At 40.6% G+C, this 17,083-nt stretch overlaps 1 protein-coding gene across 4 annotated transcripts in view; it reads left to right on the top strand.

The window, feature by feature from the left end:
• Positions 1–17,083, top strand: part of VANGL2 (VANGL planar cell polarity protein 2) — a 107,652-nt gene that overhangs the window by 45,902 nt on the left and 44,667 nt on the right. For all 4 annotated transcript variants that reach the window (XM_073567180.1, XM_073567178.1, XM_073567177.1 and 1 more), the window contains one exon: positions 724–900. The gene's annotated coding sequence lies outside the window, so the exon portion shown is untranslated. The remainder of the gene's footprint in view (positions 1–723; positions 901–17,083) is intronic.

The raw sequence follows: 17,083 nt of genomic DNA, 5'->3' as shown, positions 1-17,083 counted from the left end.
GAAAAGAATTAATATTTATTCACCTTCTTTAAAAATGAAGCCTTTGAGATCATACCCAGCATGTCTGGCTCTTCACGGGACCTATTGTTAAGTCAATGCCAAGTGCTAATATGTGGACATTGCCGTACCAGCCCAATGTTGGTAGCACATGGAATCCTATACATGTATACCCCCCAATTTATTTCGGTGTAATGGGTAATTTTGCTTTTATGTAATATATATTAGTAATGCACTGTGGATATTCTAGTCAATGTCATTTTCTTTGGAAAGGGCGTTTGTCCAAGAACATGTGGTTTTACGTGATGATTATTTTTGGCCGATTGAATATGTGCTGCCTATATTATTTTTAAATAAGATGTAATATAATTATTTGAATGGTTTTGGACTATAGAGAATTTTATGGAAGAAAAAATTCAATATCTTATTGAACAATATACCAGTGTCGTGTTATCCGAATTAGTTTGTTGCTATCTCAACTTTTTTGTTTATTTTTTAACCCACTTTTATGGCTGATTTCAGAAAATGCATCATAAATTTAGTTTTGGAAAGTGAGCAAACATTTTTCTTTTGGTTAAAAAAAAAAAATAAGATCATGGAAGATCAAAAAAGAAAAATGGCAATATTGAAATATTCATCAGTCTCATCAGCTTTTTAAAATGTATGTTCTTCATATTAATACTGTTTAATTTATAGTTGTTGTTTTTTTTTTTTGTGTGTGTGTAGGTTTTCAAAGCCAATGAATTAAAAGGAGCCTCCTATAAGAAATATCGATGGTGAATGATTGAAGAAAGTTTGTTTTGAAAAATTTCTAAATCCAAGTTCTCATCTTTTTAAGATGCACAAAATATCATAGGATTAATACAAACCATCCAAGCCCGCGGTTCCGGTCACCCCAACCTGGTGAGTGTCCATGATTGACATGTATTGTGATGTCAGTGGTTTAGGCTGAGTTTAAAGATGTTGATCTGTTACAAAGTTTATTCTCCCAAGTTAAGGGATACCAAAAACCATTCCAAACTGGGCTCTTAACCTCCCAAGCTTCACCATTGCAGCAATGATATCACATCGACAGCACTGCTACCAATCACTGAGCTCAGTGGCTTTGCTGATTGTGGAGTCTGAGCCACTGAGCTCAGTGATTGGCTGCAGCGCTGACCAGAGCAGTGGTGAAAGGTAGCCCTGGACTCAAGGGAACGGGGAATAAGAGATCAGTTTGTTTGTTTTTTTTGCGTCTTTGAGCATATGGGGAAAATTTGGAAACTGGACAACCCTTTCAACTCAGTAATACTGTATGTCTAAAAATGTATTTAAAAAAAAGCCAAGAGGAAACCTATCAATTGCAAAATTGGATTACCAATTGAAATGTATATAAACATTTTTCCAAGCATTTTTGAAGTGTGTTTTGTGGAGGATATTGGAGAGGATTCACAGCAAAAAAACTTATTTAAAAAGAAAAGTCTTTGTGGGAACATAACCGAATTGTTGCGCCCTTCACCTAGTGACTCAACTCCACAAATGTAGCCCATTTTGGACATTTCTTGTCTGATCGAGCTGTTGACCCACTTAATTTAATTCTTCTTGGACCCTGCAGATGGTAGAGAAGGGGCACAGTCCTGTCTAGATTTATGGGCATTGCTGTATGTTCGGTCTTCAGAGTCTTAAGTGTTTTGACTCTCCGTCTTGGAATTGTGAATGCTATGAAACATTTGCATCCTAAATCCAAACCACAGTGAATCATTTTAGAATTTATTGATCATGTGCAGCTCATTAAAAGGGAACGATTGTGCAACTGGAAATTGTTAGCCAGGCCATAAATTTCACACAATTATTCCAAAATGTTCTTGGACTTAGAAAACTCCCCCCTCTGACATACTCTATATATGTGGGAAGCTAATATTTTACTTTACCAGGGTTCTGGGTGAGGTGGCCTCATGAAGGGGAATCTTCAGAACACTACTAAAATAATCTATAGAAAATAGTATTTATAGCATGTTATACATAAATTTTTCGGACTATAAGAGGTACTATTTTCCTCCCAAAATGTGGAGGAAAATGGGGGCTGCGTCTCATAGTCCGGATGTACCGGCTCTGGCTGTGGTAGGGAGGTGGAGGGCAATGAATATTCATTTCTTTTTGGCATCCTGGGATGATTGATCCCATTCTTATTTCTTATTCTGGTATGATTGGCCCCGTCCCCTTCCTGGTATCCTGGTAGCCCCATCAGAAAAGATTAAAAAAAAACAAAAAAAAACCTAAAGGCCCCGTCTCACTAAGCGATCTCGGTAGCGAGATCGCTGCTGAGTCACAACTTTTGTGACGTAACAGCGATCTCACCAGCGAGATCGCTGTGTGTGACAGCGATCAGTGAGCGGCCCCCCTGCCGGGATCGCTGGAAGAAACCTCTGGACATTTCTTTGGTCGCTGGTCTCCCGCTGGCCAGCACGCATCGCTGCGTGTGACAGGCGGGAGACCAGCGATCAGGTGTAAAAAATAATAAAAAAAATAAAAAATATAGTTATTCTCACCTTCCGACGTCCCGTTCAGCCATCCCGCCTCTCTCCACGCTCCGGTCCCAGTGATCCTTTGCACGAATGACCGTGAGACTTTGTTAATCCTCGAGACCGTGACATCTCGCGGTCATTCGTGCAAAGGATCACTGGGACCCGGAGCGTGGAGAGAGGCGGGATGGCTGAACGGGACGTCGGAAGGTGAGAATAACTATATTTTTTATTTTGATTCTATTTTTTACAGTGATGGCAAGCGATGCCGGGCGCTTGGCATCGCTGTGCTGATCGCTAGTGAAGCTGTCTGTGTGACAGCTTACCAGCGATCACATAGCGACTTACTAGCGATCCTGACACCTTGATATCGGTGTCGGGATCGCTGGTAAGTCGCTTAGTGTGACGGGGCCTTTACACTTGCCTTCCTCTGCTCCCTCGCAGTGTCCTGCTCCGTTGCCAGCAGTTGCTTAATGCTTGTAAGCAGCACATGGCAGGCACTTCAAGAGTGCGGCGCACAGGCAGAGCCGCAAGAGTGCGGCGCACAGGCAGACATGGCAGACAAAGGAGCCACAGACAAGGAGACTGACAGAGGAAGGACAGAGTTCAGACAAGGTAACGGTATGTGACAAGGTACAGGAACCAAGACACAGAGAGCCGGATATACTGCCTCCTGGTGGGTAGAGAGGACACATACAAGGCAAGGAACGATAGCACAGGGATCAGGATATTCTGCCTCCTGGAGGGTGGAAGGAGAGGTACAAGGCAAGGTAAAGGAACAAGGACACAGAGACTAGGATATTCTGCCTCCTAGAGGGCGGACAGACAGGCACAGACACACAACTAGAAATCAAGCCTCCAGAGAAGGCGAAACATATGACAAGACCTGGCAACTCAGCAGCAAGACATTAACTGAGTTAAGGCTTTGCTCAGGCAGCCAGAAATTGGTCAGGGACACATTAGGTCAGGGACCAGCTAAAATTGTCAGGTTCAATGAAGGTCCATGTTACGTTTTCTTATTAATAAGTTTACCAGTGGTAGGCTCACTTTGTGCATTAAGCATCTTCTGCATGATATAGAATGTCTGCTCTTCTGTAGAGGGGCAGATTTTCATGTAATAGTCCTGTCTAATCATGTAGCTGTTCCGTGAACTGGTTCTACAGGTTCAGTCTTCTCATTGGCCTTCCTTTTTAGCTTGGAGTTTGGCTAATGTACTATTATAGTATTAAGAGTCTGCCGCCTATTCTGAAAAGTAATTTTGTTAAACTCCTAAACGTAGACTTTCCAATGTATAATTTGTCTGTAAGCTTTACATACCTAACAAGTGATTATAGGTAAGGCATGGGGTGGGCGTAATAAAATAAATTGAATTCTAAAAGGAGCGGTAATGTCTGCATGTGACCAGGTACTACTTGGCCTACAATTTGGTGGGTGGATTATTGTACAATGTTCATACATCATGACCATATGAAACTAGGCACAAATGAGCTTGGACATTGGACACCCATAGTCCTTTATGGTTTTCTGCAGAGTTGGAAAGATTGGGAAACTCTTAAGACGTACTTGAGAAGCATTAGTGCTCTTTTAAGCACAAATGTGGCTCTATAGTGTTTTTATTTTAGCTGGATCATATATGGTCTATTTCATAGTTGATTGTACACATTTATGTGCTTTTACCAGGACCTTTTGAAGTTGTTCCATGACTCCCCTCCCGTAACTTCCCCGCCAAAAATAATAGGCAGTTATATGTATTTGAACTCTCGTGGTGATATTGGATCTTCCAGGTTCCTTCTACACTCCAAAAAATAATCATAAGTTAATTAACTTTATTTTTTTTATTTCAATATGGAAGGCTCTTTGGCATCTCCATCACATCTAACTGCAAGGATATTGGTTTATGCAATGCTTTTTTTGATATCCAAACCATGATGGAACCATGCTGGAACGTATACGAGTCAAATTGGGTCTGTCTTTGTCATTAGAGTCCTAACTGGACATACACATTAGACCAATGTTGACTAAATCAAATGTTGAGCACAGATGACAGAACAAGCTTCATGATTAGACAGGCCTACCACAAGAATATCTGCCGTAGATGAGAAGGCAAGGTGATCATTAATGTATACCATGGCATCTTGACTCTCTGCCAACTGTAAAGCCGGGTTTGAATGACAGTCTGTGTTGGGAGCCCCCAGTCAGTTTATCATCTGAGGAAATATCTGTCCAGCATGTTCTGTTTTGGAGTTCTGATCACATTGTCTCCTGAAGATTAAGCTGCCAGACAAGTTTCTCGGAGAACACGAGTGCTTGGGAGAGTGTTATGAATGGGTCGCCGAGGGAAAAAAAAAAACACCACAAGCTAAGTCTCAGAAAACCAGAGTGGTTGGTAACTATGCAGACTGCAAATCCCTGATTTAACCACGCAACTAGCAGCAGTCGTGGAGCATTCCTACGTTGGTCCTAGACGCCTCGTCACAACCGGAGAGCTACATAAGCCTAAAGCAGGAAAAGAGGAAAACGAACTGCCCCAGAGCAGACCCCAAAGGAAAGACAGCCCCCCACATGTATTGACGGTGAAAACAAGATGAAAACACACACAAAGGCAGGAAAATAGGCTGAGCAAACGATGGGGCCTGACTAACTAGAAAGGACAGGAAAGGATAGACACTGTCTGCAATCTGCCAAAAACCCTACCAAAAATAATGTCAAACACAACTGTAGCAAAATTAACCCTGAAGTCACTAGACTTCTCCTACTATATCAGCACTCTGAAATATTCTGAGACAGAGCAAAAAGAGGCCAATCTAATAAGGGACAAAAAAAGGCAAATTGGCAAATACAGATAAATAAGAGTGTAAATTCAGCACAGCCCAGCCAGGCTGGCTGACCACACAAAAAACTGAATTGACCAACAAGAGCAAGTGTGAACATTAGCAAAAAACAAACTTAACTTGAGAAGACTGGAACAGAGCTGAGGCCAAGACCTGAGAAGCAGACTGAATCACCAGCCACAGGATAGGGCGTCCTGAGGAAGCGACATCCTGTGTACGCGAAACGCGCGTTGGGGTACATGACCTGGGTCCAGATGGGACGTCATATACACCACTATGGGTAACTATTTCTTACCAATCTTTTACTAATTCCTCCTTTACCGTGCACTGGATTATGTATATGTAAAGGCGCTATTTTGTGTCTGTGTCAATGGGAGGTATTCACAGTATTGGTATGTAGATTTACCCTCACTATATAATGTTCACCTAGTGGTATAGTGATTGATATGTATTAGGGAACTTGGTATTGTTTAATTTTATTCATTTACTCTTTCCTTATCGCTAAATAACATGTGTCTTTAAATAACTTCTAACCTCCTATGTGACCTTTTTTGAATGGTTCATATGTTGTTATACATTTGGGTCCCGCTTTTCCTGGTCATTATATTGACCCATGGAGTTAGTCACATGATATTGATCTATGCCCATGCATGTTTGTTGTTACATAATGTTTGTACCACATATATTTATTAAAGCATAACTTTTGATAGATACAATTTTTCTCTGTATTTTTGGCTACATTTACTCGTTGTTCCTCCTTGTTTGAAGGCTAGGGCGTCGGCTGTCTTATATCCAGTCTGATACTCCAGAGATCCAATCGTTATCTTCCTCATCAGGTGGCAGATCACTACCAATTAAACCAACCTCACTACCTCCTGTCACCACCAGAGGGAGAACGGAAGGAGAACTCTCAACTGGTGGAGCAGAAAATGAGCTCATAACAGGAGAGCATGCTGACATGGCTGCCTGCTACAGTTGGGTGGATCAATTTGCGGGACTTCGGTTCATCGGCCAGGTCAGTATTCTCTGGTCGCTGGATGGAATGCTCGATAGCCACTTCTGTGATCTCTGGCTCGGCTTCTGACTAGATGGGCGGTTGTGACTTCATCGTTGACTTGACTTATGACGCAGTGCAAACTAGTCAAAAGCTGCATTGAGAATTAAGATGGTAAGACATTTGGGAGCCTCTTTCATGTCCAGTGTCCAGAGACTACTGACTTGGCTGATGGACCAGAGTCCCGCGAATTGATAAGCCCAACTCTACTGCCCTCCAAACCATCATTCTGTCGACGGCATCTAATGGGTTTGGCAGACTTAATTTTTGGGTGAGGGACTGGAAGAAGGATTGGGTATATTGGATTTCATGTTGTCTCCTTTGTGCTCATGGGAAATAAGCACCAAGTCAAGCATGTATATGGTATGGTGGTCTAAAAGAATAGCTGCTGGACAGTGATCAAAGTTTTATGGCCACCTATTAAATGTGTTTATCCCACTCAACCTTAGACAGGGGCTGCAAAGCTCAATCTTTTAGACTTATTGTCCAATTTGCTCCTTGAAAACTGTTCTCCAGGGATGACTATGTAGGGAGGAGGACCCCCACAGAGTGTCCGGGCCGGAACCAAGGGGACCGCCATCTGAGTTCCTAAGGAAACAGTACCCGGGGAACACAGGAGGAGAGTAGACTGTTGAGTGTGCCAGGACAGCAAGGGGAGGGGCGAGTATAAAAGGGACAGGGAGCGCGCAGAGGAGTCAGTTGTTGATACATCAGATACGGAGCAGGAGACGGAGGGGGCATGAGAGAACGGGAAGGACACTGACAGTTGACAGAAGAGACCAGCAGCAGTGGGTAGATACGCAGTGGCCCTCAGGAAAGAGGCACCAAGCTTACCGACAGGGGACTGCCTCTTCACCCCAATCCTGGGTTACGATCTGCCCCTGGTCATCCTCGGCCGTTACCGCTGAGCTCGAGCCCTCCGCGGCTTGTCCACTCCCTCTTCCGGCTACTGCCATCCCCCATCAGCCCGCAATTGCAACCTGCCCGCTGCCACCCGCGGACGCTGCCGTTTCACTTCAGCCCGTGGTTGCGGCCTGTCTATCACCGCTCACAGCCGCCATCACCCCGCTGCAGTCGGCAGTTGGTGCCTGTTCCTTGTCAACAGAGACACTCTGTGCACAGCCCCAGGCTGTGTACGTGGCCAGTAAACCGCCACTCTAGAGCACTGAGACACAACCATGCTTGGGGACAGGAGTCCCATTGAACACGCTAACAAGCGCAACCCCGCTGTTACAACAGGGGGTTACTTCATCTCAGGCCTCCCATCAGGGCCTGTTGTGCCCCAACTCCTCCTGGGCGCTAGAACGCCCGAAGACTACTCCAAATCTTCAGCAGCTGGGCCCAGCGGCTGCGACACCAAGGCAGCCTCATCAAAGATGCCAAAGCAGCTTCATTAGCAACGCAGCTTCCACAGAGACGCCGAGGGACGTCAGGACGGATAAGTGACATTATAGAGTATAAGGACCCGTAGACGGCCATACCGTGGCCCTATAGTAACCTCGGCCGGGTTAGTCGTGTTCTTTTCAAATAGAGTTTTTGGTTGTACTGAATCCCTGCGAGGACAACTGTTACCCCTTTATGGTTGCTTAGTATAGCCCTAGCGGCTTCAACTTATAAAAATTTGCTTTTCAAAGTTCAACCAGTCTCATGTCTCATCACTGCATCCTGCAAACCTGCTGTTACCTACAACTACTCCATGTGGCAGCTTGTCAGGGACTGAATTGGGGCAGGAGTTGTATATAAAGGCTTGAGAGGGGTTCTTTTAACCCTTTTTGCTTATAATGTGTGTTGACTTTCTTCTTTTTTGGAATCACATACTATTTTTTCTTCAGCTTCCTAGCTCTGGTGTTTGCTTCAAGCTGGTGGCCAAGGTAGTCCAAAGTTTATTTTTTTTTGTTTTTTTTCCTCCACTTTTCTCTCATTGATTTTTAATGGTCGTCTCCCTGGAGAAACCTGATCCCATTTTCTGAACAATAAGAGAAGAGTTACAAAATGAAGACTTTTTTTTTTTTCCCTTCAGTTTCCCTCCTTGCTCATCCTACACTCTTCTTTCCTTCCAACCTCAACCCTTCTTTTCTCCATACACTTACAAGGATGTTTCTCAGCCTGGCTGCCATTACCTAGGAAACCAAAGGGGTGCATGTGGTGGGATGGGGGAGGTGCACGGAGACTAGGCCTTTTGGGTTTCCATGGCAATAGATGCAAAAAATCTGGTATTCGGGACAACAAAAGCCTTCACTGACTGCAGCATCCTGACCCCATCCATCCATAATCAGTGGCTGGAAGCAGGACATGATGTGAATTTTTTTTTTTAGTTGTGTTTCTATGGTCACCGAGCCTTGTCATATTGTCCACCGGCCACTGCTGCCATGCACGGGCCATAAGATGTCACACAAGCTGTCAGTCAGTATCCTTCATTTAATCAGTGAAATAAAAAACTATGAGTTTAGAATAACTTGATTTTTTTAAAAAAAAAAATTGAGTATTTTTTTTTTTGCCTAATTTGAACAAGTTCAGTTACCATAATTTGGCTGTGAGGTTCAGGCGGTGGTTTAAATTTTGACAAATGTACATTTTTGATAATCGGGACCATCTTTTAGAAAGCAGGATGCAATACAGCACACAGCCACTACTAAAAGAAAAGCGCAGTGACTCGTAAGTAATGAATAGGAAGCTATTGTCACTACAGATCTGTGACCCCATTACATGTAGTCTGCCCTCTCCCCAAAAAATCAATTGAAATCAGATAATCATATAAAGGTTGCAGCTCTTATAAAATGAATGTATGTAGTGTAGTTTTCTCTGCCTTCCTTGTGCAGAAAACTATCTTTATTCATTAAGCAATTGATGGTGCTCTGTGCACCCTTGGAGTGGCCAAGTGCCAACTACACCATTCAACCCCCCGGACCCTGCCCTGTGCGCGCCAAAGGCGAAGTTTTTAGTTCAGTCCGGTAATAAAAAAAAAAACAAAACATACAAGTGTACACTTGGCCCTGACGTGGATATCTATGTACCCTCGGCTCCTGTGCCAATATGGGTGTACATGTACATGGGCAAGTTTTCAATTTGGGCAGCACTTGCTGTGAGCAAGGTAGCACAGTCAATCTACATAGGTGGAGGTGGCTAGCAATGGTAATTGAGAAGTCGGAAAGGTGCACGCCTTGCCAAAGTTGCACCAAGCAAACTATTTGCATAAAGGAACCAAGACTATTTTCCGTACATGTAGAATTTAGAATCCACGTTACAGACAAGATTTTTATAGGGGCCAAGTCCCTGGTTAGTTTAGGCTGCTGTTTATGGAGGCCACCAAGCTTTCCATGACACACAATGTCAGAGGAGATAAGTGTCGTGCAGTTAAATTTTAATGCCTGACTCTTCAGTTATTCAGGAAATGTCTATCTGAAGGGGCAATTGGGAGAAATGATTGAGGGCCGAATGAGCCCTTGGCCATCCGCTATTGTATGTGAATGGCCAACCTTAGAGTCTAAGGGTATGTGCACATTGAGTATTTGGAGCGGAAACTGAATGGAAAGTCCAAGTTTCCCTGAACTCCTCAAAGTCAGTCTGATCATACTTTTTAGGTGGTCTAAAATCCAGATGCTTTACCATCATTGGCGCGGACTGCCTCTTTGTTCTTTCCTATTCTTTCTCTGATTTGAGAACGATGATGAGTCACACCCATGCTATACACGAAAAGTGTCTGAGGGCCCATAAAATTGAAATATAATATTTTACCTGTAGCAGAAAGCGCATTCATGAATGTCGGTAGTCCCTCACATCTGGGACTCAAGCTTCAAGAAGGTATCCTAAGCAAATTTGGTGTAGTCCCAACAGCAGTCCTGAGTAAACTAACATGTTTCTGATCATAACCTTGTGGGGGGGAAACGTGCTGGACTAACACCTCTGCTCTACTTGCGAGCAAGTCAGTTCAGGAATTTCCAAATCTTCTGTGCATACACCCTAGGGCTAATTTTACAGAAGAAAAAACTAATTTGGGTGCAATGTGTTACTACTTTTTGATGTGGCATCGGGAAGGGAACAAGTGTTTAATTGTGTCTTTTGTAACCATATCCAGCACATATTGACCACACTGAAGTCATCCTGTTCGCTGGCTTCCTGGTATTCTCCTTATTTGTGGTTGCCTTCTACTCATATCTGCCCAGTCTCAAGGGAAACATTCCCACAATGCAAATAACTCATGAAAAGACTTCTACCATAGAACTGTAGGTACACAAACCCTTCCGGAAAGACCTGATTCATGGGACCTCATTACACCAAGCTCTGTAGGACGCTTGCTTATGGTTATGTTATGAATTCATCATCTGAAAACTGGTGATTGTAACACAAGTACCACTGTAGTTATGCCCATTGGGGTCATATTATAGTATATCTATAATACTGCCTTCTATGTACAAGAATAAAATGTTATATTCTTGTATATGGGTGGCAGTATTATAGTAGTTTTATTCTTGTATATAAAGAGCAGTATTATAGTACTGTAGTTATATTCTTGTAGATAGGAGCAATATTATAGTAGTTATATTCTTGTACATAGGAGCAGTATTATAGTAGTTACATTCTTGTACATAGGGAGCAGTATTATAATAGTTATATTCTTGTACATGGGAGCAGTATTACAGTAATTATATTCTTGTACATGGGGGCAGTATTATAGTAGTTATATTCTTGTACATGGGGGCAGTATTATAGTAGTTATATTCTTGTACATGGGAGCAGTATTACAGTAATTATTTTCTTGTATATAGGGGCAGTATTATAGTAGTTACATTCTTGTACATGGGAGCAGTATTATAGTAGTTATATTCTTGTACATAGGAGCAATATAATAGTAGTTATATTCTTGTACACGGGAGGAGTATTATAGTAGTTATATTCTTGTACCTAGAGAGCAGTACTATAGTGGCCATACACTTGTACTTGGGGGCAGTATTAGAGTAGTTATATTCTTGTACATAGGGGCAGTATTATAGTAGTTATATTCTTGTACATGGGAGCAGTAGTAATATTCTTGTACATAGGGAGCAGTATTATAATAGTTATATTCTTGTACATGGGAGCAGTATTACAGTAATTATATTCTTGTACATAGGGGCAGTATTATAGTAGTTATATTCTTGTACATGGGGGCAGTATTATAGTAGTTATATTCTTGTACATGGGAGCAGTATTACAGTAATTATTTTCTTGTATATAGGGGCAGTATTATAGTAGTTACATTCTTGTACATGGGAGCAGTATTATAGTAGTTATATTCTTGTACATAGGAGCAATATAATAGTAGTTATATTCTTGTACACGGGAGGAGTATTATAGTAGTTATATTCTTGTACCTAGAGAGTAGTACTATAGTGGCCATACACTTGTACTTGGGGGCAGTATTAGAGTAGTTATATTCTTGTACATAGGGAGCAGTACTAGAGTAGTCATATACTCGTACATAGGGGCAGTATTATAGTAGTTATATCATTGTACATAGGAGCAGTATTGTAGCTACATTCTTGCACATGGGAGCAGTATTATAGTAGTTATATTCTTGTACACGGGAGCAGTATTATAGCAATTATATTATTGTACCTAGGGAGCAGTATTATAGTAGTTATATTCTTGTACATGGGAGCAGTATTATAGTAGTTATATTATTGTACCTAGGGAGCAGTATTATAGTAGTTATATTCTTGTACATGGGAGCAGTATTATAGTAGTTATATTCTTGTAAATAGGGGCCGTATTATAGTAGTTATTTTCTTGTACATAGGAGCAGTATTATAGTAGTTATATTCTTGTACCTAGAGAGCAGTATTATAGTAGTTATATTCTTGTACATAGGGGGCAGTATTATAGTAGTTATATTCTTGTACATAGGGGCAGTATTATAGTAGTTATATTCTTGTACATAGGGGCAGTATTATAGTAGTTATATTCTTGTACATGGGATCAGTATTATAGTAGTTATATTCTTGTATATGGGAGCAGTATTGTAGTAGTTATATTCTTGTACATAGGAGCAGTATTACAGTAGTTATATTCTTGTACATAGGAGCAGTGTAATAGTAGTTATATTCTTGTACCTAGAGAGCAGTATTATAGTAGTTATATTCTTGTACATGGGATCAGTATTATAGTAGTTATATTCTTGTACATGGGAGCAGTATTGTAGTAGTTATATTCTTGTACATAGGGGCAGTATTATAGTAGTTATTTTCTTGTACATAGGAGCAGTATAATAGTAGTTATATTCTTGTACATAGGAGCAGTATTATAGTAGTTATATTCTTGTACCTAGAGAGCAGTATTATATTCTTGTACATAGGGGGCAGTATTATAGTAGTTATATTCTTGTACATAGGGGCAGTATTATAGTAGTTATATTCTTGTACATAGGAGCAGTATTATAGTAGTTATATTCTTGTACATAGGAGCAGTATTATAGTAGTTATATTCTTGTAGATAGGGGCAGTATTATAGTAGTTATATTCTTGTACATAGGAGCGGTATTATAGTAGTTATAGTCTTGTACATAGGGACGGTATTATAGTAGTTATATTCTTGTACATAGGAGCAATATTATAGTAGTTATATTCTTGTACATGGGATCAGTATTATAGTAGTTATATTCTTGTACATGGGAGCAGTATTGTAGTAGTTATATTCTTGTACATAGGAGCAGTATTATAGTAGCTATATTCTTGTACATAGGAGCAGTATTATAGTAGTTATATTCTTGTACATAGGGGAAGTATTGTAGTAGTTATATTCTTGTACATAGGGACAGTATTATAGTAGTTATTTTCTTGTACATAGGTTGCAATATTGTAGTAGTTATACTTTTTTCCATATTTAGCAGTGTGATAGAAGATATATTTGAGAGTATAGATGGCAGTATAACTGTATAATGTACCAATCAATACTTAGGCTGCGAATGTACTCTGCCACTCCGCTTGGCAGGTCATATTGGGTTTCATAAGGATAATGGTAAGTTTGTTCTAGTGTTTAAAGATTATGAAAGCTATCCTTTTTTATATTCTGTGGCGATGACATACACTTGACAGTCTACATTATGATGTTGACCCCCAGCTACTGCTGTGGTGGTCCACATATTCCTGCTTTGTTTATTGTGAGTGACTTTCTTGGAGGTCAAAATTACTCGGTCAAGTGTTTGACCACTGAGATGTAGCATTTAATCTTCTGTGACTGGCCTAATTCCTTTTATTTCCATTTCCACATGGCCACCGTTCTTCCTCAGAGGGCTTTTCTTTCATAGTAATTGCTTAAACCAGAAACCAGCAGGATGCCTGTCGGCCAAAAGTAGTAAAAGATGAGTAAATTATAAATGAAAATGTAGATAAAATATTTTTTAAAAGGTTTATAAAAATTAAATTGCATAATGTATTGGACCCTGTTGTGATGTACACCTTGACAGCAAATAGTCAGTCTCTTGGTCCTTCTTGTCTGGTCCTTCTTTATTGATGAGAACTTGGAGAGGTCTCTTGTGTCTCATTCATTTTAGCTTCATCCTCTTGATTGGAATTTTGGGAAAATTATAAGAAGTCAACAGGTTCCTACTAATGTTTTTATTTTTTTGCTGAAGTTTATGGATGTCCCAATACTAAATGAAGTCTCTAGTAATTACATCTAAAAGCAATTAGTGGACTGCTTTAGTGTGGAAAGATAGAACAAATGCCATAATCTAAATGTAACAGTTCCTTTTAATTAAAAACTTGGACACATCATTTAAAGGGAATATGTCAACAGGTTTTTGCTTTGTAATCTGAGGGCAGCATGATGTAGGGGAGAGACCCTGATCCCAGTGATTTGTCCCTTACCGGGCTGCTTGCTGATATTTTGATCGAATCCCTATTTTTTATTTTGTCCATGTACTATTGGTTAGATTGCTGAGCTGTATATAACCCCACCCACACCACCAATTTGCTGGCAGCTTCATGTGTTTAGTTAGTTAACTGCTAATCCGTGGTGTAGGCGGGGTTAAACAGATTAGCTCGACTGCCTGGCACTTGACACCTGTAGAGATGATCTCCTGCTGATAAAACACTTATTGTATTGAAACTACAGCAATCTGCTGAGCAACTAACACATCAAGATCTCTTTGCCTACATTATACTGCTCTCAGATTAAATAGAAAAACCTGCTGGCAGAATTCTTTTAAGAATGCTAATAAAACCTTAGCCACAGATTCTCATAAATATTCTAATATTGTTGCCAAAAATAAGATTTTGTATTTCCTCAGTGAATATTATTATGGTTTAAAATACATTGGAATTTGTAGATTATTTGTCTTTATTGACAGAATGAATTAAAAAAACATCGCCAACTGTTTCTCACAGACTTGTTGTGCATCTTTAATTAATTTATCCTCATTAAGTATTCCTAGCAAATTGAAAACAGAGAGAGATGCAGTCACTTTTACAGTTTTTGAAATCTGGAGCTGTGTAATTACGGTAACTTTTTTTTTTTTCAAGGCCTGACACTTGAGATCTTCTCAACGCTACTAAATCTCTGTACTTCATTGCTTTTGTCATAGATGGTGTACCGGCTGCCGTGTACCTATATGTATGGATCATTTTCTCAGTATGTTTGGTAATGAGCTGGTGTGGTAGCTTTAAAGAAAAAAGGCCATACTTTGGAGACAACTGATCAAAGTCTGGTTGCAAAATCAACTTGACCTTTTTGAGAAGTTGCAGTCACTTTATCTTCTGTGAGAACCAAGTCAGTCATGTAAAATCTCTACATTCTCTATCCTTTTTTCTCCAAAATCTACCTAATGAAATCTGAGATTCATCCCTACACACTAGACATCTTCTGGTTTTAAAGAAATTTTCTAAAACCTGTAGTTGCCCCACCTTTTTTTTTTTTTTCAACCCTCATACTACGTATTATTGTTCTTTTGAGATGGTTATGGTATGAAAAATCCATCAGCTTCCAACTGAGTGTGCTTCTACAGAGCATGATCCCATACAAATGTTGTGGTGTTGGCCAAAACTAAGTCACCCGTGGGTCCAGCAAAGAAAATCTGATCTGTTATGCAGAAGTTCATAACTTGTTCCTCTAGTTGAGTTGAGCAAAAGGATTTGTAGGACCTTGGTCCAGTGGCTTATGGCAAAAACTCTACAAACTTCCTACATGCCTTCATCCTTGGTGCCTCTTTTGAGTAGTAGGCCCAGTGCGATATTCTGTGCACATTATGAGTCAATTATGACATTGTACCAGTCCTACTAATCAGGGCAGGGCTCCCACCAAGGACAACATCTGCAAGGAGTTTGTATGTTCTCCCCGTGTTTGCGTGGGTTTCCTCCGGGTACTCCGGTTTCCTCCCACATTCCAAAAGACATACTGATAGGGAAATTGCATTGTGGACCGGATCGAGGACAGCGATGCTAATGTGTGCAAACTGTAAAGTGCTGGGGAATATGTTAGCGCTATATAAACATAAAAATTATTATCAGAACAGTTGCTTGGGTGCCGGCAGTATGAGGTAGTTCATCTGTAGTCGCTGGCTTCTGGATCAAGGTCATGCTAATTTTTTTGCTTAACTCTAACATCTAGGCATTTCATTTCAAGATCTGCATGACCACCTCAGTGGGAGATATTTCTAGAAGCTAGATATCACAGAACCAACTAGATGGAAAAAGACTCAATGATATCTAGTTACTGGTTGACGTCTCCTTGTCCATACCCACAAAATTTGATACCACCACTTTCTTTTTAGTAGATTCCCTTTAGCGCTATCACCGATAACTAACTTACCATGGCTTAAAGACAGTCCTCTGTTCATTTTACAGCTTAAGGATATCGACTAGTCCCGCTGCTTCTCTAAAGTCTGAGGCCAACTGATTGTTTGGGGAGATGTTGATCGGGCACATCCAATTTCGGACCGTCAAACGCTTTGTGCTCCTGACGATAAGCCACCAGCAGAGAAGTTTTTTTGGCATAACGAGCGCTCGTGTGTGGAGAGGCGGCTGATATGGCTGCTGGCTGAACGATTGGCTAAATCATCTCTCGTCCACTGCCATCTAATGTATATGGGGCCTTGAGTATGAGGAAATGCAGATCAGTGCATCTTTTTACCTTACACGATTAGGTTGGATCTTTTATGAGAATGTCATATGTACAAGGCAAACAAGTGCTGAGAGTCACAGAACTTAGACAGAAAGTTTCCCAGAGGGTTGATTTAGTAAATCAGGTAATGAGTATGACATAATAGTGTCACATTTATGTAGAACTGGGCGTATCCTGACAGACACCAACATGTTCCCTTTTTAGTACAACGTGAAACCCCATTAGCATTTAATAGTTCGCAGGTGTCTATAATTTCTAGGAACTTTTTGAAGATTGTTCTATGTGGCTTTTTTATGAATATTTTGACCTTCTATGATCTTAAATCTTGAGGTTTTCCTTCTCATTAAGGTCAAGTCATAAAATAGTTCAACCAGTCAAAATGTTAAAACTGATCTTCACTTGTATTTCAAATACTGTAGACGTGTTGACTTCTCTATGGTTTTCCCAGAACAGAGACTTTTACACTAGGTCTTAAAACATAGATGGTGTAACCCAAGTCATTGGATATTTATAGTGTGGCTCAGGAGTTCCCACAAGTGAAGGATGGAAAAAAATGCAAAGACCAATTGGTCAATACAAAATCTTGGATTTTTTTTTATTATTTG

Source organism: Dendrobates tinctorius, unplaced genomic scaffold (genome assembly GCF_039654945.1).
Source record: "Dendrobates tinctorius isolate UK_male_01 unplaced genomic scaffold, ASM3965494v1 ptg000019l, whole genome shotgun sequence".
Classification (NCBI taxonomy): Eukaryota; Metazoa; Chordata; class Amphibia; order Anura; family Dendrobatidae; genus Dendrobates; species Dendrobates tinctorius.
Note: the sequence above shows the minus strand (reverse complement) of the source record. Positions and strands in the feature narration are given on the sequence as shown.